General features: G+C 33.0%; 1 protein-coding gene and 1 long non-coding RNA gene across 5 annotated transcripts in view; one reads left to right on the top strand and one right to left on the bottom strand.

Moving 5' to 3' along the window:
* Nucleotides 1-21,616, top strand: part of LOC143255691 (uncharacterized) — a 68,372-nt gene that overhangs the window by 9,551 nt on the left and 37,205 nt on the right. The gene's annotated exons all lie outside the window — the stretch shown is intronic.
* Nucleotides 1-21,616, bottom strand: part of LOC143255690 (uncharacterized) — a 67,561-nt gene that overhangs the window by 25,785 nt on the left and 20,160 nt on the right. The window contains exon 2 of the mRNA XM_076511751.1: nucleotides 10,176-11,119. The gene's annotated coding sequence lies outside the window, so the exon portion shown is untranslated. The remainder of the gene's footprint in view (nucleotides 1-10,175; nucleotides 11,120-21,616) is intronic.

The raw sequence follows: 21,616 nt of genomic DNA, 5'->3' as shown, positions 1-21,616 counted from the left end.
GAATATGCTGGAAGTTACATATACAAAGACACACATACTCAAGCACGTACGTAAATTTCTTTCCTTCATGTACACGTGTACACTCATATATCTTTTTTTTACAAGTATTCACATTCACGAGTAGATAATTTTTCTGAAACATAAGAATCGTATATAGCATTTCACCAACTGAATTGATTGTCACGATGTTAAAAAAAAGATGCATCTTTCATCAGATATTGTAAAACACTACACTTTGTTTATGATAAGTAAAGCATATGATGTTTTACCTCGCATTCTCCCACTATGCTTCAATTCCATGGTGTGTTCAAAGAAACTACTGATAAAAAGAGTTGTCTGGGTGGCCTTTGTTTCTGAAGAAAACAGCTACTTTACAACTTACTTAGTCCAGTTTGTTTTCCTTGTTTTGAATTTCGTGCAAAGCTACGCGAGGGCTATCTGCGCTAGCCTTCCCTAATTTAACAGTGTAAGACTAGAGAGAGCATGAAGCTAATCAACACCACTCACTGCCAACTCTTAGGTTACTCTTTTACCAACGACTAACGGGATTGACAGTTACATTATAACGACCCATGGTGTGAAAGGGACGAGGATGTTTGGTGAGACGGGGATTCGAATCCATGATCCTCAGATTGCGAGTCAAACACCCTAATTACTTGGCCATGCGTGACTTACGTAGTTTACAAAGGAAATAAGTAAAACAATTTTTGTTTTTGCTAGAACTTTTGAATCAGTATCTACCATTACGTTAAACGCTTAGAGCAGACCTTCTAATCTATTTCAGCATAAATAGCTATCGTATTATGATACTACAATTAGTTATTAGAGAACTGTTGTGCGTGGAAAGGTTTGAATGAGATAATACGTTGATAGGCTATAGTTATATGTTTTGTGGGCAATGAAGGAGTGATGAGTTGACTCTCGATCGGCCAATAGAAAACAAAAACAAATAAACCTAAGTCTGTTGATTGTCTCTGAAAGTATCTTTGGAATAAAGCCCAATAAATTAAAACAAAAGTTATATGTGAAAAATTATGTTTAGGATCCTAACTAGACGATTATAGGGACTTTCAACTACAAACCAAAAAATGATTATGTTTTAAGACCAAAACAAAGTCTTTGAAGCAATCAATGGCTAAAGTTGGGAAGGCTTTAAGCTTATGGATATGATTATTCTAACGTTATATTTTGTTTGCTTGTCATGAAACACAAGGTTTGCAATGGGATCTCTGTGTTTTAACCATCACGGTTATTGAAACCCAATTTTCAGGGTTATTGCCCTCAGACTTACAGCTGAGTCACTGGGAGGCAGTAAGGCTAGAAGAATCTTCTTCATGTTTGGTAGTGTTATGAATCAGTCTACAAGTGTCAAATATTGTAATGTTAAAACACCTTTCTTCAAGTTTGCCACATTTACAGAGCCAGCTTTCATGTGTCAAATATTACAGTGAGAGACTGGGATTCCTCAGGTCTGATATCGCCACGTAATCAACTTATAAGTCTCAACTATAATAATGTTAGAGTGGGATTCTTCATGTTTTGTAGAGTTACGGAGTTAGCGTACACTTAAAAAATGTTGTAATGTTACAATGACATTCTTCACATTTGGTAGGATTATAGAGTGTGCGTGTATGTGGTTATCTATTAGCGAACCCACATCGGGCTATCTGCTGTGATCACCAAGGGGAATCGAACTCCTGTTCTTAGCGTTGTAAATTCGTGAACTTACCACTGTGCAGGGGGGAACGGATTATAGAGTGTATCTACAAGTATCAAATATTGTGATATCAGAATAACATTTTTCTCATGTTTAGTCGAGTTATAGAGTCAGCGTAAAAGTGTTAAAGTTTTCACTTTTCTAACGTGTTGTATCAATTATATCATTTGGCTGGTTATTTTAGAGAATTTGGTGAAAATATTATGAATTCCAGTCTATGTAACGATAACGAATTAATTTATTTCTTTAAAAACATTTGCTACAGGTGGCGTAGCACAGACAAACTTTTCTATATAATCTCAAAAACAGCTGCAAGCCTAATATACTAATATCATTTAAGAGAAATTTATTTAATTGATAAAAATCTGACTAATTTATTGATTAACTTTATATGATTATCAACTAGTCGATCTTTTACGTAATGAATATGTCATGACATTATCAATCGCAACTCAATAACGTTTCAGTAAATATTTTACCGACTGTCCAGAATTCCGATTCTAATAACTGCTTGTTCGTATTTATAACTCATGCATAATCTAGATATTAATCGTATTTACTAGATCTTAGCTTTATATGATCTCTGGTTAATATTTAAATCAAGACATTGAAAATACAACTTATGACACTCTCCCTTCCTCTATTGTGAAGTCCGTTTGAATTTTCTAATGCAAAGATAAAACACTACACTTAATTGTCTATCCTCCAACTCTTTGCGGCAGTTTTTCTTTTCGAGGGTCATGATTTGCAGATGGGATGACCATATGTTTCTTGCTAAGAGAAGTCATTCTGGGTAGGTGGCCAAGTGAATCTATTGAGTGCTATATTCTTTTTTATCCTTTGGAAGAGGTCTCGACAGAAACTCTGGATTTGTCAGCTAGCTGAGTTTCTACTGACAAATTCTATTCCGAAGTTTGGCTTAAATTGGAATTAATCTTCACGAATTTTCAATCATACTATGTCACATTAGTAAAATCTGGTTTTATATGCATTAAAATTATAGCAAAATTTCATGTTACTAGAAGATTATTTAAGACTCTTGTTGGTGAAGTTAGGTATGAAATCTTCATTCTTCAGGTCCTTGACCACTCTTCCAATCATCAATCCCTTTAGACAGACTAGAATGTTTGGTTTTTCTACTCACCAGTTACAAGATGTAAAGATAACTTCTGATGTAAGTATTTCACTTTGTATTCATATAATTATCACCACTCTTGAAGACACTGAAAGTTTGTTCACTGGTATAGTAATCACCATATAGTGCACAGGAGTCACAGACTGTGAAGATATTTAAAGTTACATCAACCTTGCATCCATGACGCTGCATCAAGTCAGTTTCCAAGATGCACTGTTACTCGATGTCAGTTACTCACACATTCCGAGGTGTAGAGAATTTTCTTATATTAAGGGCAAATTCTAGCTTTTCTCCTGCTATAACTTCATCTACACTTGCTGATAACATTGCCCTACCTACTTTATTCATCATAGAAGACGACTTCCCGAGTTTCATTATCAGGGTTTTCATCAATAATCCAATGATGGTTTTTCTCCAGTAATACTCATCCTATCTTATTTGTTGTATATGAAGTATTTCTATTTAAGACTTGCACCGTAAATCCAACTAATTCCTGTTTTATCAATGTCGGTTCTTTGTTGTTCTTTTGACGTGGTTGGATTTCAAGACTTACCATTAGTGTATTGTCTTCTTGGTGTATTAACAATGGTTGATTTCTTATTACTTAAAAGCTTTAATCTACAGTTTCTCGCAATATGTCCTTTAAAGTTAAATTTGCCATACCGATTTTCTTGTAGTTTATTTCCTCCAACCTTCAAAACTAGCTTTTTGATTAATTATTTCAGTTCTTTTACACTTTTGTCCTCTAGTGGTACAGCAGTAAGTCTGGAGACTTACACCACTAGAAACTGGGTTTCGATACCAGTGAGGGACAGAGCACAGACAGCCCATTGTGCTTAGTTCCAAATAATCAATGAATCAAATTTACACTATCAATAGAGTAAAGTTGACGTTTCAATGCTACAGAATCTGATATTCACATAATTTTAGATGGTTTTTAGCTATTTATCTGCAACTTTAATGTGTTCAAGTTCCATCATCAACTGTAAAACTTTTTACAAAGATTTGCTCTTATTTTTCTTAAATCTATATTTCATATCATCGTCAACGAATTCATCATTTCACAAAAATTGTCTGAGTAAGATAATTAGACAATCCTTCTGCAAGGGTGGTTAAGTTCTCTCTTAATGGGACCTAGCAGAGGACTAAAGCTAATAAGCAAACAAAAATAACTCTAGTCCCGTTCGGTTTGTGAAATCTGGAGAGTAAGAAGGCTTAAGCAGAAGGGAGTTTTATTTGTGGGAAGAGACTGGAACAAGCGTGTTGGTTTAGACTATACCCTTCAATTTGTAGAGGCCATACGATTAACTAATCTACGATCAGGCTTCTTTCATATACTCCCATTCCCATTGGATGTTAATATGAATGCATCACATCAGTTGTAGTGAATAAAGCACAAGGGGTAAGTAGTATAGTGCCAGTGTAAGAATTGATGATTTTTACAAAGTCGAGATCAGTTGTCGAAGATTTAATGGAAATTCTACTATGAGGATATTTACTAACATAGGACTGTAGGACAAAACAAAAACAAAAAGCATAGAAGTAATGCAGAAGGGGTAAGAAACACTTCAATTTAGCTTTTCGGAGACGAGATGCTACTTGACAGAGCAAATAACAACCTGCTCAGTACATTGCAGCAAAACTGGGTTGCGCTCACTTGTCTTGGGTATTCAGGTGTAAAGGGTTGAAACATTATCTGACGCAGGTAACTATTGAAGACCAGTGTGCTAGCAGAGCATATTTTGCATACCTTGTGTGTCATATATATATGCTCTTGTTATTGTCATCTGAAATAGTTGAAGTGTACATTTAGTCAAAGTTCTAATTTATTTTTATCAAAATAATCCCTCTCTTGACACTGGTTGCTGTAAAGTGTTTTATTAATTGTACTGTTTAGCTTTTTAGATTATTTGTTTAAAATAATGGAAAGCACAGAACACGTAATGATAACGAACTAATTTATTTCTTCAGTAACCTTTGTTATATACTACGTTCGAGTTTACTCGAGTTGTAGGCTTAATACACCCATAACATTTAACAGATGTGTATTCAATTAATAACAAACATAAGTAAAAGCCATTAATCTCATACGTCTTCTAGCTAACATCTAAATTAAAGCATTAAAATATAGCTTAAAACACAGTATTGTGACATCCGTAGGCTGGATACGTAACCCAGCCAAAATGAAGAATACCATTATAACACTGTGTTACCAGTTCAATGTTTTAATGTAGATACTAGGTAGAGGTTACCTGACGTAAGGTTTGATAGGTTTATAAAAACAGGCCTTGGGTTCCTAGAGATATCTTTATGACGTCACGAAAATTTAGTGACTTTTTACAATTGAGACATCAGATATAATACTGGTGAGTCATTCAATTAGTTGACGTGCCCAAGTGGATCAAGACGTTCGACTCGTAATCTGAGGGGCGCAGGTTCGAATTCCCGTCGCACTGAACATGCTCGCCCTTTCAGCCTTGGGGGCGTTACAATGTGACAGTCAATCCTACTATTCGTTGGTAAAAGAGTAGCCCAAGAGTTGGCGGTGGGTGGTGATGACTAGCTGCCTTCCCTCTAGTTTTACACTGCTAAATTAGGGACGGCCAGCGCAGATAGCTCTTGAGTATCTTTGCGCGAAATTCGAAACAAAGAATCAATTAGTAAGATAGTAGTGAATCAGTCAGTTTTGTGTTCAGTGGTAAACTTCCATTGAAATATTTTGATGAGTATTAGTTATCGCGTGTACTCACTTGATCCCTCAGGTAAAACAGTGTACTAGTTGAAACAATAAACAAAAAACATACTAACATGTTATAGTTAAATGGACTGAAATTTGAATTTCAAATAATTTAAAAGTATCTACATGTCAAAAGAACAACATTACAATGATTGTAATGCTTAGATAGCAGTCTTCGTGTTTCATTACGTAATATTTTCAGTTACAAGTATCCAACACAGAAATCTTACAATAACATTTTTTAGGTTTAATCGGGTTAAGGTGTTAGTTTACAAATGTTAATACTGTAATCTAAGAATCGCATTCTGAACGGTTGAGAGGTTTACAGAGTGAATCTACCATTGTTAAATGTTGTAATATTATAAATAAATTCATCAGGTTTGGAAGAGCTCCGTTGTCAACTTACAAGTGTCAAATGTTGCGGTTTTAGAATTACATTCATCATGTTTATTAGGGATACGGAGTCAGCCGACAACTGTCATATATTGTAATGCTAGGATGACATTCTTTGTATTTCTTAGAGCTATTGAGTCAGTCTATTAGTGTCAGATTAGTGTCAATATTGTAATATTGCAATGAAAGTTCTCATGTTTTGTAAGCTTACTATGCTAGCCTAAAAGTTCAAACTGTGATACTAGGATAACCTTTTTTATGTTTGATAGGTTTACGTCGTCAATTGTAAGTGTCAAAGATCGTAATCGTAAAAGAACCTTATTCATGTTTGGTTCAGTTAAAGAATCAGTCTGCAAGAATTGAATGCTGTAATGTTAAAATTACATTTTCCATATTTTTGGAAATACTGAAATATTATAATCAAATTCTAAATGAGAAAATTATGAATTGAGCGTATCAAATATTGTAATATTAGAAAGAAACTCTTCATGTGAGTTAGGGTTACAAACTTAGCCTATAATTGCCAAATATCTGCTGCATGTTTAAGATAGTTGCGAAATCAGTCTACCAATCAAATTTTTAAATGTTATAAAAACGTTTTTCGTGTTTGCTAGATTTATGTAGTCAAAATACAAGTGTAAAAATCCCAACAGTAAAATGACATTTTTCATTTTTATTACTTACAGTGTGACCTTACAAGCATCAAATATAGTAATTTCGTAACAACTTTCTGCATGTTTAAAATTACTACGATGTCAGTTTACAAGCAACAAACATTCAAATTTGCAATAACGTTTTTCGTGTTTCGTAAGCCTACAAGTGTCAAATATTTTAATGTTAGAATGATATTATTTATGTTTGATAGACCTTCAAATTTTGCAATCATATTCCGTCTGTTTGTTAGGGCTAGAGTCAGCCAAAATTTCTGAAATACTGTAATGTTAGATAGGTATTTTTCATGTTTTATAGGTTTACAGCGTCAACGTAAAAGTAATAATATTGCAATTTTGGAATGACATACTTTATGTTTGGCAGTGTAATGAGGTCGCATACAAGCGTTAAATATTGAAACGTTAGTATGACTTTTTGTATATTTATTAGGTTTACGCGGTTAGCCATAAGTGCCAGATTTGCAATGTTAGAATGCCATTCTTCATGTTTGTTAGAGTTGCGGGGTGGGTCTAAAAGTGTTTAATATAGTTATAATAAAATAACTCCCTGCATGTTTAACATAGTTACGATATCAGTCTAGAAGTGTCAAATATTAACGTGCTAAAATTGATAACCTTAATCTTTGGAGAGATAGAATCAGCCTAAAATAAATGATATTTCACGTTAAAACAATTTTCTTCAACCACAAGAGGTTACGGAGTTAGTTATGCGTCTGTTGGCGTGATAATGTTATTTGTTAAATGGTCATTCCCAAAAACATTCCTTAATCCAACTATTATGTTTTTTTAGATCATTTGTAATTTTTTCAAACTTGTTGAACTTAGGAAAGAAATCACATTTACATGGTTTCCCAGTCCTAGATGAAACTTTAAATGAAAAATATGGCAGAAAACAAAATGTTAGCTTGAGAAACTGTATCACAAAGAATATTCTTGGTATGGTTAAAATATTATTTGTAAATACTTATTCAATATATAAGATTTTTGTTATGATAAAACAATGGTTAGCACCTCAAGAACGCTCTTTTCCTGGTCACGCAAAGCAACAAGGCATAATGGAGGTTTGTTTCTGCAACATTCTGAGAAAAACAACAACAGTAAATAAGTAGAAGTATTTATTAACGATCGTTCTATATTTAGTGGAGGTTTATTATGTCTTATAAAGCATGAATTCAGTTAATTCTCAGTCCTTTATAACCAGAAGAAATTTCACCATTAAAACTACAAATATGTTCCTCCTTCATGTTAAAGAGTTCTGTTTTTCCTTGCTCAAATTTACACAGTTGAAAATATCTAGAATCTAGGAGTTGGGTGAAAATTATATAACCGTTCGAATAATTCGCCACAATGAATTATAACTATCTTATCAATAGACAAAAATATTGCGTTCGGTTAGTACACTTTTGTTCCGAACATGTGGAGCTGATTCTAAAGACGACATTACGGTGGATTTGATAGGTTACTGAAGTAATTTTTCATAAAGAGAGAGACAATCATACAAGATCATAACCATTAATTTTACAAAAACTTATGATAGCTGTATATAGATAATATTAAGACAGAGTTCAGAAAGCTTTCAGTGAGACCAGACCTTTCAGAAAATATGCTTTTATACATCCATAGCTTCGAATCCAGTTCTTTACTTATTTATTTTTAATAAATAGTCGACTGAGGCTAATAAAGTATGTTTTTTTGTCATTAAAATATTATAAAGCTTATTGTGTTTCACATAAATGATGAACACATAGTATAGGTGTTATTGACATTAGGTTTTCTAAGTGTAATATCAATGTTTTAAATACTGTGTGTTAATTCAAAACTGTACCAGATTATACATTGAAAGAAATTCTCTTCTTTATATTTGGAAATTTAATTTCTCTTTAAATTTTTCAATATATTTATGAAGGTTGATGGCACGGTCAGTGCCATGAGTGAGCTCAATGTCGATGCCCTAGCCCACTAAGAAGAGGGCGTAGACTTGTGCCTTTTGATTTGTTGAGCTGTTAGGAATGGCATTACAAGTTCTTAGAAATGCTACCATTTATAAATATGAAATTCTATTGCATCACGATGGTGTATCACTTATCAGTTATGTTTGTGTTTATCAAATAAAACACAAAGTTCTTCTGTTTTATTTGTTTATATACATATATCCATGACAAGAGTTAAAATCCTATGTACTTCAATAACAGCCCCTAAGCCTAATAATGCAATTTCAGATTATGAGTTAGCGTTTGATATTGTTGGCAGTACACATAAAAATATTGAAAAGTAATCTTTAAGCATTCTATTTTAAAGAAGAAAATACATGGCAGAAGAGTTTAAGATTTGAAAGTGTAAATGAATGTGAAAAATGATTACAAGATGTCAACTTGATAGGTTTGTATGACATAAAGTACAGATGACGACAGAAGATATGATCCACCGCAGATAGAATGAGTGAAGGGAAAGAAGGTCGCATCTTAATTGTTGAATAAATTGGTTCTGAATAAAAGTGTAAAGTGGTAGATGTGGATGAAATATCGAATTGAAATAGTTAGGTGTGTGAAAATTAACTAATGATGGATAAGAATAACAGTATGAACCTCAGTAGATTAATATAAGTTTAAGGATGAAATAGTAATAAATGGATTGAAGGATAAAGAAGTTTGAAAGTCTATATATATTCAACAGAAGGTATTACTTCTTTAAGACACAAAATGGGGTAGATTTTAAACATTTGAAATATTCGTGGAGGGGAAGAAGCCGCTTTTTATTTCCATCTTATTCTCGATCCAGCTTGAAACGTCTTTCAATAATTAGTTTGTTTATTTTCAAGTGTGTGCGTGTGCTTGTTAATTTACAGGTTAATCCATAGGTTGGAATATATGTGACTTTGTAAGCGCTATATGAAACAGTGCGTCAGGCTTAGTTAAAATAAATTAATATATTTTAAGATATATATATAGAATAACTCCGATGTTCCAAATATCTCTTCTCCATGTATCTACATATTTATATTCAGTTTCAATGGAAGTATACTTCCTTTGCATGTATCTCCCTCTAGAAAATGTCTACCTCTTCATCATAGTTTTAGCAATAAACCAAATTTCGTTTGAGAGTGATTTAAAATTTAATATAAAAGTGAAACAAGAATATCTGAAACTAAATCTCCTTGATTAAATTATATTCCAAAAAATAATAATAGCAGTGTATGAAAACGAAATAGTTCCAATTGTTAAACAAACTTATTTTTAGTAGACATATGAAACTCAGAGCAAATTCCCCTAACAACGTCACCGATCTATTTTTAGATTTACAGTATAGCTACTAAAATACCTTCTACCCTCCGGAACTATCTAAAGAAAAGTAACAAGCATCTATACTATGCTGCATATATCATTTTTAAATAACTTAATGTCTAACGACGAAAATTTGTGCGAAAAAATTTCGTTAGAGAAAACTCAAATAACTATTAGTCACTTTTTTTAGACTAGAAAGATAATACTCCTTATCAGAATATTTGATCGTTCTAAAACATACCTTGAAACCAAACAGCCACCTTGCTCATGATGTGTGGGGTAAGCGGTGTCACAAGAACGAGGAGAACCGACCTAAAAAGTCAGAGTTATCTTTCACAGCCTACAGCAGACTGAGTGTTCGAACCCACGTAACTTTCCCTGATAGTCTCGGACCCCTACATACACACGCACGAATGCACGCACATCTCAGCATGTAGAGTTTCCCTCCTGCTAGCTCCGTGGGTATTTATGTAGCTGTACATTTACTTCGTAAAATAAGGATAGAAATAATGAATCGCCTTAAACAAGAGTATATGCCTGATGAAAATGGGGCTGTTCGGATTCAAGCTTTACCCAAGGTTTCCACAAAAAGCTGTTCAAAAACTCACTTGTTTCTTTTCTTGAATGGAAGAGAAGCCACTGTAAATGAAGATGGTCATAAACACTGAAGAATCAATAGAACTCTTATGTACAACAACTGTTTCTGAAAATTTCAGTGCGATATCACGCAATAAGTAAATAAAGTACAGTGATCCAAAACAAGTTCATTGATTCAGCAAATCTATACACCTGTTAATAAAGATTAAAATACGTTTTTTATTGATATAAAATGTTATTTTAAAATTAACACATGCATAATCACATTTCTTTTGCTCTCCTTTTCCACCTATACGTTACAAGCATATTACTATCGTGGCTACATCACAAGCAAGTAGATACTTTGGCGGTTCAATGAGTTTTCTCTTGTAATCATGGGAGCGTTGGTTGGTCTTATGGAAGAATTCTGGATTTCGAACTTGCAATTTGGGTTAGAATCCGATCTTCAATCTATGGGTGCATTATAAGAGCAACAGCTAATCTGTTAACATAGATGATGGACGGTAGGGTACTGTTGACAAGCTTGCCTTTCCTCCAGTCAGTAGTCCAAAATTAGGAAAAGCAGTCGATAGCCTTAATATGTTTGTTCTAAATACAAAAATACAAATTGAATCTTGGTCAAAATGTCTTTTCTTTGATTATAAATATATATTCATTTCTACCTTGATACAGACAGTTTTAATACTTATGTTCAAAGTACAAGAACATTTCAAAGAAACTGCTGTGTTTCTTGCATACGCTAGCACACATGTTTACACAGATACACCTTGAATTTATATTGTCATCATTTGTGATGTCAAAACCCAATTTTAAATAATATTCAATTTAGTAGACATGTTTTGTTTTTATTTTACATTATTTTAAAATAAAGAAAATAAAAGTTACTAATAAGAAATGGCTACATTTATTTACACAGCGAGAAGCATCAGGAGTTAACGGTACAATCCTCATAACTATATCAAACAAAGTTGCAGCTACAGTTTAACTAGATTTTCATTATAGTGCACACATGTCTGGAGGGTGAATAATAATCATCGACAATTGCTTCTTTAAGTCAAACAAATTATTACAGTTTGTTAGTGTTCAGGAAATTTGAATTTTAATAGACATCGGTACTGAGAAAATGGAGTAGTCATCACAGTTAATAAACAGTCCTTCGACAGAATACTTTTACCCACGCAAAAACGAGTTATTATAACAGGTTAAAGGCACTCAAAATTCCCGACTATTCGACAATGCAACGCTGCGATGAGCTGATTTATAACTAGAGAAATGCCTCACTGTGTTTGCCAAAAAATTATTTTATCAAGAGATTGTTAAATGGCATAAAGCCACAGGACATAACATTTCAAAATAAAGATAGTTTTAATAATCTGCATGAACTTCTTGAATAACTTGCGCATCAGAGAGTTTAGGTCAGCAACAAGTTCTGAAACCTCGCCTCCAGTAAGTCCGAAGAAATTCTTTCTTATTCGTAAAATGGAAGCAATAGTTGCAAACAAGAATCCTTTAATCTTGTTAGGAATCTCGTGCAAAGCAATACAAGGGCTATCTGTGGTAGCCGTCCCTAATTCAGCATTGATAGACTAGAAAGAAAGCAGCTAGTCAACTCCATCTATCTTCAATTCTTGGGCTACTCTTTTATCAACAAATAGTGGTAATGACCGATATATATAATGACTCCACAACCGAAAGTTAGAGTATGTTCAATGATGGGGGATTCGAGCCCGTAACTCTCAAATTGCGTTCGAGTGACTAAACCACTAGTCCATGCCACGCCACCAAGAAGATCATTGTGGTGAAGTAGAATATATCTTATGTCACCGTTAATAAGATACCGATCAAAGATCTGGAGTTGACAAAGAAGTCACAAGTTATCAAACTTCTGGTCACATCTCGAAATCGTAAGAAAAGTAGTTGAATAAACTGTCACAACAGTAATTCCGTTCTACACATCTCTACAAAGTAGCCAGATGCATCTTCAATAGGTTTTTGTGTCTTCAGTATGGTTATGCACGGTTTTGAAAGCCGATGTCTCTGTACAGTGGAGAGGCTGTGAAAAGTTTGATAAGATATCTGAAATTAAATTAACCTCACTGTCTTTCGTAGAAGCTTGTTAGAATGAAAACTGCTATCTGAGGTAACAATGGACAATCGTAGTCCTTGGACTCAGAAATATCAACGAAGTAGGACGTAATTCCAAGAGTAAAACTGGTTCTCGAACATCGTTGTTATGAAGTTCGATTAACTGTCAGTGTGTACTTTTAATTATTCAAATAGAGTATCTATTTTACATATGCGATGTATGATATTAGCACCTATTATTTACTTCATTTTTGTACTTACACAGCTTGCAAACAGGAAAAGACAAGCCATGCTCGTTGTTCATACGATGTTCATAACATGTCCGTTTTTATGATCTCAATGTCACGAATCACGGGATCTCAATCTCTATTTTACTGAAATAGAGAAATGTTAAAAAAGGGTGAATATGTTTCAAGTAATAGAATCGTCCAAAAACTAAAGAAGAGTTAGATAAGACGAAATAAAAACTAGTCATTTCTGTCTAACATGTTACGGACTAGTCTTTATTTGAAGCGATTTTTAAGAACTGCTCTTTATAGTCACAGAGAATGACTTAAACAGATTCTTCTGGTGGATCAGCGGTATTTTCATAAATTTATACCATTAAAATCCAGGATTCGATTTTCCACAGTTGACGGAGCTCGCATAGTCTATTGTGTAGCATTGCACTAAAACAGTAACCATATACATAAATTGACTTGATTTACACACACCTAGATCCAAATACATTTCGTTCTGAATAAAATATAAATCTATAAGAATTTGTAATGCTTATGAAAATTAAAGCTGACTCATTTTCTAACGAAATCAAAGAGTTGACAATACATTAACCACTAATGTCATAGCAGTTATTGTGTGTGTTTTTTTTTCATATAGCAAAGCCACATCGGGCTATCTGCTGAGTCCACCGGGGGGAGAAGTTACTGAAAATTTAAATAAAAACAAAGAAATAGTTTACTGAAGACATATTTTACGAAACTAAGTTATTTCAACTTAATTATAGCATTAAATAATAAATGAAACTATTATTTTTTTAATGTTGGAGTCCAATTTACTGTTTTTCATTCTTGGAATTCTATTTACCATATATATATTGTTGGAATCGTATTTACCATTTTTTGTATTTGGAGTCCTGCTTGTTATTTTTGTTCTTGGAGTTCTAGTTACCATTTCAAAATATTAATAACGAGTATATTCAGAATGCACAGTTTTTAAAGTATATGATATTTAGGTAAATGTAAAGAAATATCACGAAATTCATTATGGCCAATTTGATCAGTCGTAGCACGTTAGGAAAACTGTAGTCGATTGCAAGACAATGTGTTAAGACCTAATATTTTAAACCAGTATCATAAGATTGGTTAGAAATCGATTCTGTTTACTAGAAGTTTCATCACGGAGGTTTTCTTTACAGTCTGATTAATGTTTTTAATTATAAATGTTTTCGGGAAAAAATCGCATACGCGATTTAATTACCTTCAAAGTTCCAAGAATAACATGTTGTTTATACACTTTAACTGGTGAACTTTTTTTTTTTGCCTGTCCAAGCGAGACGTCAAAGCTGAAATGCAAAGATAGAATGAAGCATTATCCCTAAAAATTATATTAATTTCATATATTTTTTAGTTTTAATACAGTTATATGTTCCACGTGTAGGTTTCATAAAGAACTAGAAACAAAAAAATGTTTGGTTTATGTAGATAACGCACAAGCTATTCGATCAATTTCACTCAAATACATTTTAGTTCATGCGATTAGCTTCTTGTTGCAGCAGTAAACTTGATGTTAACAACTTTAAAATAAGCTCAAGTTTGATTCGAAGCTTAAATAAATACGTAAATAAGTTGTTGTTATACTTTCAAGCATTAAAGTATTGCATATCTGCGTTTTAAAAGACGTATTTATATAGAAGAACCTCAAATCTATATAAGGTTTCTAATTATTTACATGTAATAATTATTTATTTAAATGTCGATTTTTGCATAAGTTGCTGATAGTCCTTATATTGAAGAAAGGAATTATATTGTATGATAATAAATATTAAATAATAACTTTTAAGCTACAGTTATACGTTTTTGTAATGCTTGATTTTATTTTAACTACCTACTCGATTAAAACGAGTCAAAATAAACCCACGTTTTTGTTCCATTCAATAGGCGTATCAAATTATCTTATATTACCTATCATTAACCACAAATGTAATTTCGAACTGCTAAAGACATGGGAATCTTGTTTTTAGTACAATGAAAAGAATAAAACTGGGCCCGGTGTAACGATTTCAAATTACACCCGTTTTCAAGTTACTCACCGGTAATATGAAATCGTTTTCAGAGTACCGTGGGAGTAACATGAAAGCGATTTTAGATTACCCCCTTTGATTTCAAATTACCCCCCTCTTCTAACACCAAAATGACAAACATAATGATTGCTTTTAATATTTGTAGTGCGTGCTGAGTACGTATCTAAGTACATGATAATAGGCAAAAGGCAAAAAAACAGACGGGGTTTACATAAAATAAGGAGTTCACATGTGAAGTATTCGGGGGTGAGTAGGTGACAATACGTTTTTTTCTAAATAAATAACAAAGTCTTTTTCGTGAACAGCGATTTTATTTGGTCAAATCTGACACTGACACTTTTTACACCATTTAACACTCTTTGTTCCTTTCAAAGTCGATATATATATAATCGATCAGAAAACGTCACTGCGTCCGCTCGCGGTCAAAAATAATTATTATTTCCACCAAATATATTTTATTTCTTTTTATTAAAATTGATGATTTATATAAAACAAAAGGCATTTTAAGGGCTCATCCAGACCACAAGGACTACATACTGTCTTCATTCAATATATTGTAATTTATACATATTTTTTTTTATATATTTCTTTATGCACACTGAAATAAAAATGAGTGATTGGTAGCATGAGATATAGAACATGACAAATATTCGAATTTTTACATTATTATTAATGTGTTAATTTCATTTACACAAACTGAGTGCGATAAAAACGTCCAGTATCTTAACAAACCGTTAAAACAAGTCTATCGGGAAGGGGGTAGTTTGAAATCAAGGGGGTAAGACGAAATCGATTTCAGCTACCCCCGGGAGTAACCTGAAATCGATTTTGTCCTATCACCGCTAATATGAAAACGAATTCAAATTACCGGGGGGTAATATTTACAGGGGGTAGTTTGAAATCGTTACACCGGCATGGCCAAGTGTGTTAAGACGTTCGACGCGTAATCCGAGGGTCGCGGGTTCGAATCCCAGTCGCACCAAACATGCTCACCCTTTCAGCCGTGGGGCGTTATAATGTGACGGTCAATCCCACTAATCTTTGGTAAAAGAGTAGCCCAAGAGTTGGCGGTGAGTGGTGATGACTAGCTGCCTTCCCTCTAGTCTTACACTGCTAAATTAGGGACGGCTAGCGCAAATAGCCCTCGAGTAGCTTTGCACGAAATTCAAAAAGCAAATTCAAAAGCAAATAAGAATCGAACTAGAAAAATAAGACTGAAAAACTTTAAATATATTTAATTACATAAATCAACTTATATATTATGATAAGATATTCACAGATGTCACACAATTTTTTATATTCTTAGGTAACCAAATTTTTCCAATTTATAAATAAGGTATGACTTGTATTTCTTTGTTAGTGATGCTATAATGTCTGTAAGAATTTACAAATTATGAGACAACATTTAATGGAGACGCGTCACCCGGTGGGTCAAGAGTAAATTTATGGATGGTCGTGGTTTCTATTCTGTCATATCTGTGGGTAAATTTTTGTGTTATTAATAGAACTGCTATATTATTATTCCACTTTTCTGCGAGAAAAATAATTGTTGTGATGATAATATATTTATAAGGAAGAAGTTTATTTAATTGGTAAAGTGTAACAGCTGTGCGTCAAAATGAGATTAGTGTATTATAAACAGTTTTTATATGTATGAGCAAATAATTATCACGTTTGTAATAGCATTACATTTTTAACAGAAAGCATTACATTTCTGAAATTTTTACTCTTAATGTTGTATGTAATGTTCTTCAAGAAACGTAACATTTTCTATAGTGCATGAAGCAAACCACTAATATTTACGCATCCTTTTCGTTTCTTTAATATTACTTTCATTAATGGTATTGGTTAAAATGAATAATATATATGTATTTAATATTTTTGTCGTAATGATTGTTTTGCATTGTTAACATAGTATATGGATTTATCATCAACGTAAATCTCCTAAGCTGGGCGAATCTCTTGCGATATTATAGGGATTACTGACGAAAATACCCTTAACTACAAAGGCATCAACTGATAAAACAATGTGTTATAATCCTTATAAGTAAGAACAATATAATCGCTGGATTGGGGTTTAGTTCAGATCTATGTAAGTAGCTTGCTAGCGTCAATAAGACGTTCATATTAATCATAAAAACTTCAAATTCTAAGCACCCGTAAGATACTGAAGCATAATATAGCTGGTGCACTCACAGCATGGTTGATGTTAAAAACGTGAAATTGTTCTTGTAAAAATAAAGTTATTCTTATACTCCGTTAAACCTTAAATTTCGTTCTAAGCGAATACATCAAACAGTTCATCTACAATAAAATCTGAAAACAGGAACAATTTGGATCAGCAAGACACTTCATGACACCATCGTTCTTGTATCAACATTTAAACGTGATTAAATCAGCATAACTAAATTATAAGTATTTTGATTTTTAGCTTGTGCGTTTTAATGAATTATTAAATCCATAAAAAAATACCCACTAAAAAAAGTGAAAGCGATCAGTAATATATGCTTGTTCTAAACTTCTTACCCAATGTTAGACACAAGTAATTATAACGGACCTCAAACAAGAACGAAATATGAACTTTATTTTTTCTTAAAGTATTATTTTATGTGAAATGGAAAGTGCCTTTATTTTAACAGTTTAGAAAAATTATTATGCAAAGAAATCTGTACTCGTTTGCAAAAGTTGGGGAGCTTGTTTTCCATTCAAGAGTTTTTGGAGAAACATTAAAGATTTCTATATATGGTTACCTCACATCAGAATGGTGGGCTTTTCTATCTCACAAATTATACTTCACTTAGACGCAAGGATGCGAGCACAAAGAGGGTCCTAAAAGATTGCCCGGAGGGGGTGAGAGTAGGTATACCTGTGGCTGTGTGAGATCTTAAACGATCGGTGTCCTTTCTTAGTCACAAGGAAAGCTACCTCGTGATTCTTGTCTTCGTTCTTTACTTGATTGGGAACCTCGGGTATCTGGGTTCGATGACGTCATTTTGGCGTCACCTTATTTGGTAGACTCAGGGCCAAATTTGAGTTGAAACTAGCCAGTTTGGAGCACCGCCCTTCGTATGTAGACCTGTGTCCCACGACAAGGGAGGAGAAAAGTTTTCCACTCTAATCTGTGCAGGTCAGTGGCTTACCCCTCCCTGAACCTCTGCCCATATGGAACTGGACTTTGGGTCGTCGTTCTCTGACGGCACACCTGTTAGCCTTCTTGGACATCTTATGCAAGTTGAAACTTCAATATTAAAAGAAATAGCAATGCATGCAGTTGTTTGAGGGTAAACTTTTAGATATGATGATTTACTTACATATATATACCTGCTGGTATATTTTGAACTGAAACAGATGTTCGCCTGCTTTGAACTCCATGTGAGTAAACTTGTAACACCTTACGCCTTCTGGAGGCAAAGCCGGTCAAACATCACCCAGGTTATGAAATAGTTTCACATTTTGCCAGCCGAATAAACATGTGTTTATTAAAATCATTAGGAAGAACATTTTGTTTGCTTTTTAAAGAACATATGTTTCAAATATAATAGTTTAGAGAAAAATCGTTAATTCCAAAAATTATAGTGAACATTATAGATGCTGTTACTAAACTACATCACTATAAACAAAATTACTGTATTACCTTGGATTAAATACTGGCCACGGTTTTTGCGGGAAAAAAAACGTTTAAGATAGTTTTAAGTATCAGTTACACCAACGAAATATTTTGTCACATTTACTTTTTTTCTGTCGCATGTTCATCAGATTTAAATGAAAGCATCTTTCATTTCGTCAGCAATTAAACGACATACCGAAAGTCTTTAAATGTGAAAAAAAGAAAAAAGCATTCACGTTACAAATACATAACAGGTGTTTTGTATTATGCATAACTATCTGGTTACATAGAACTATATAAGCTAATGGACTACCCTAAAACAAAATAAAGTATTCAAATTAATTTAAAATTAAATAAATTCAGTCACTTGTTGAACAATAAAAAATGGCCGTTCCAGATGTTTTCCTGTAATGAAGTGTTAATAGCTAACAGCTAGTACTTCTGAAAAATATAAACTCATTTAGTAAAGTAATTTTATTTATCTATTTTGGCTTGTGTGTTTCGACACAGATGCAACAACAGTAATTAGAGAAATGTTTTTTAGATCTGAAACAGTTAAAACAACCAAGTTCTTACACATGAGTTGAAAATATCACATCGTCAGCCTCATACTCATATTCTAATTAACAAGTCGGTTCAAGAGACTATTTTGTTATTAACTCAATAAAACTCTCTGATTTGAAAGAACATTTCAGCTCCTGGAACATATTCTCTCAAAACTAAATATGACCTTAGTCTTACCTTTAGATTTAGGTTTGTTTGGTTTGTTTTGAATTTCGCGCGAAGCTACATGAGGGCTATCTGCGCTAGCCGTCCTTAATTTAGCAGTGTAAGACTAGAGGGAAGGCAGCTAGTCATCACTACCCACCGTCAACACTTGAGCTACTCTTTACCAACGAATAATGGGATTGACCGTCACATTATAATGCCCCTACAGCTGAAAGAGCGAGCATGTTTGGTGTAAGGAAGGTTCGCACCCGCAACCCTCGCATTACGAACCGAGCGCCTTAGTCACCTGGCCATAACTGTTTGGAACCTTTTATTTTATACAGATATTGACATATTAGTTAAAAACCCCATAAAATCAAAATTTGGAGATCGAGATAAGGTAGCTGACACCAAGTGATTATTTGTTTTTGATTCGAACACAAATGCTTAAAAAGCTGTTTTGTTTTTGTTTTTTTTTACAAAAGGTGATTCTAGTTTTTGTGTTACGTTAGTAACTGAACTTTTTGAGCTTAAAAAGAGTTTATATAGATAATCACTGAAAATATGTACGAAGTGGATATAATACATTAGTGTAGACTGAAAAAAATCATCATATCTGAATATATTTATCCGTAAAATAAAACTCCGTCAAATTATTTGGCTTGTACCAAAACACAAAGTTTCTAAATGAAGTGTTTACGTTATTTTAATTAACAGACGGATGGTTTATTAAACTTTCATGCAAAATAATTCATGTTTTTAATGATGAAATATCTTGGAGCATTTTTCTGTTAATATCCTTTCAATATTAACTCATTGCTTAGTTAAGTAATTATCTGAGAACTTTCATTATGATTGCTTTAGCTCGATGCATTTAAGACTATTTCAGTGAAATTCCGAAACTGCAGCATATAAATATGTTTTTTTTTAGCTTCTTCCTTTAGTTACCATTAAAACTGTCACGTCACGAAATGATAATAAACCGATTTTAAGCTTTTAAGGCTGACGAGCATTTTTCAAAAACCCGTCGATTACCGTCTTGAGAAAACCACGAAATCTCTGACGACCCATATGCTTCAGAGCATGCGCAACAAACAGAGATATGGTCTTGAATTATTTTGGGTATACGTTTTCATTTATGTAGACGTACATAAAATGGCATAAGATAATATACCAACTTTCTAAGGTTCTAAATGTAAGTCTGACGAAAGCAAGCTGTTATGTGACGCCCTCTTCTGGTGGGTCAACATTAAGTTTATGGGATTACAACAATAATATTAGGAACTCAATTCCCCACGGTTCAAGAGCGCAAATAGCCCATTGTGTGATAACAACATGAAATAATTCTGAATGAAATTATAATAGGTGAGATTCACCTGTAATAAACAACAAAATGTTTGAAAAATGCACGATAAAAAACTATGTTTTAGTTTTGATTTAAAGGTAGATATTAAAACTAACATTTCATTGGTTACGTCACATGAGATTTGACGGTTAGGACGCTCGATTTGCAATCTGCGGGTTCGAATCTCTTTATAGAATATACTCACACTTTCAACTGTAATGGCATCATAATGTGACAGAGAAACCTACCATTCGTGTTAAAGTATAGCTCAAGAGTTGGCGGTAGGCGATGTTTCCCATTTAGTTAATCACTTTTAATTGGAAACAGATTGTCCTAGAGTAGCTTTGTGCAAAATTGAAGAATCAAACAAAAAGTCACATTATATACTGCCTAATAAATAAAATAATGTAATTATGTTATAAATTAACAGCTTTTGAACGTAACATAAATTTGGAAATTTTTCATCATTATAAAAACATATGATGCTTCTTGCAATCTGCGGGTTCGAATCTCTTTATAGAATACACTCACACTTTCAACCGTAATGGCATCATAATGTGACAGAGAAACCTACCATTCGTGTTAAAGTATAGCTCAAGAGTTGGCGGTAGGCGATGTTTCCCATTTAGTTAATCACTTTTAATTGGAAACAGATTGTCCTAGAGTAGCTTTGTGCAAAATTGAAGAATCAAACAAAAAGTCACATTATATACTGCCTAATAAATAAAATAATGTAATTATGTTATAAATTAACAGCTTTTGAACGTAACATAAATTTGGAAATTTTTCATCATTATAAAAACATATGATGCTTCTTGTTTTATAAGCGCCTGTTCAAAATTTAGTTTCGAAATTACAGGTTAAGTCTTCAAACGTATAATTTGTATCTTTTCTATTCACTAAATAAAATCTTTCTTAATAAAATAGTTTCGTTACAATGAAAACTAAGTTGAAATAAAATTTATTTAATAAACAAATAAAAAGTAAAATATTTAATTTAGGTTAATTAATTTCTAGATTTACGAAACTATTTTGAAAACA

Source organism: Tachypleus tridentatus, chromosome 7 (genome assembly GCF_004210375.1).
Source record: "Tachypleus tridentatus isolate NWPU-2018 chromosome 7, ASM421037v1, whole genome shotgun sequence".
Classification (NCBI taxonomy): domain Eukaryota; kingdom Metazoa; phylum Arthropoda; class Merostomata; order Xiphosura; family Limulidae; genus Tachypleus; species Tachypleus tridentatus.
The sequence above is the reverse complement of the archived record's forward strand: the minus strand, read 5'-3'. Positions and strand labels throughout refer to the sequence as shown.